This window comes from Schistocerca piceifrons, chromosome 5 (assembly GCF_021461385.2).
Source record: "Schistocerca piceifrons isolate TAMUIC-IGC-003096 chromosome 5, iqSchPice1.1, whole genome shotgun sequence".
NCBI classification, from domain to species: domain Eukaryota; kingdom Metazoa; phylum Arthropoda; class Insecta; order Orthoptera; family Acrididae; genus Schistocerca; species Schistocerca piceifrons.
In genome coordinates, this window is record NC_060142.1 from 5744798 (window position 1) to 5745997 (window position 1200).

The window sequence follows — 1200 nt, forward strand, 5'->3', positions numbered from 1 at the left end:
GAGATACTCGTATCCCAAACTAAATCCTGTCGTTTCCATTGAAACGTGACTCGATTTAGGAGGAGAAGTCATTGAGCACATAGTATTTCATAGCGACGCAATTTCTGTGTTAATTCGTTAATGTGAGGGAGCGAGGGATGTAGTAAAGTGGGAACAGTGCATCGGAAAGGAGTTACTCGTATCCCAAAACTAAATCCTGTCGTTTCCATTGATACGTGACTCGATTTAGGAGGAGAAGTCATTGAGCACATTGTATTTCATAGCGACGCAATTTCTGTGTTAATTATTCATGTGAGGGAGCGAGGGATGTAGTAAAGTGGGAACAGTGCATCGGAAAGGAGATACTCGTGTCCTAAAACTAAATCCTGTCGTTTCCATAGAAACGTTACACGATTTAGATGGAGAAGTCATAGAACCCATAGTATTTCATAGCGACGCAATTTCTGTGTTAATTCGCCAATGTGAGGGAGCGAGCGTTGAGGTAAAGAATGAATAGTGCTTCGGTAAGGAGTTACTCGTATCCCAAAACTAAATCCTGTCGTTTCCATTGAAACGTGACTCGATTTAGGAGGAGAAGTCATTGAGCACATAGTATTTCATAGCGACGCAATTTCTGTGTTAATTCGTCAATGTGAGGGAGCGAGCGATGAGGTAAAGAATGAATAGTGCATCGGAAAGGAGTTACTCGTATCTCAAAAGTAAATCCTGTCGTTTCCATAGGAACGTTACACGATTTAGAAGGAGAAGTCATAGAACCCATAGTATTGCATAGCGACGCAATTTCTGTGTTAATTCGTCAATGTGAGGGAGCGAGCGTTGAGGTAAAGAATGAATAGTGCATCGGAAAGGAGTTACTCGTATCCCAAAACTAAATCCTGTCGTTTCCATTGAAATGTGACCTGATTTAGGAGGAGAAGTCATTGAGCACATAGTATTTCATAGCGGCGCAATTTCTGTGTTAATTATTCACGTGAGGGAGCGAGGGATGTAGTAAAGTGGGAACAGAGCATCGGAAAGGAGATACTCGTATCCCAAAACTAAATCCTGTCGTTTCCATTGAAACGTGACTCGATTTAGGAGGAGAAGTCATTGAGCACATAGTATTTCATAGCGACGCAATTTCTGTGTTAATTATTCATGTGAGGGAGCGAGGGATGTAGTAAAGTGGGAACAGTGCATCGGAAAGGAGATACTCGTATC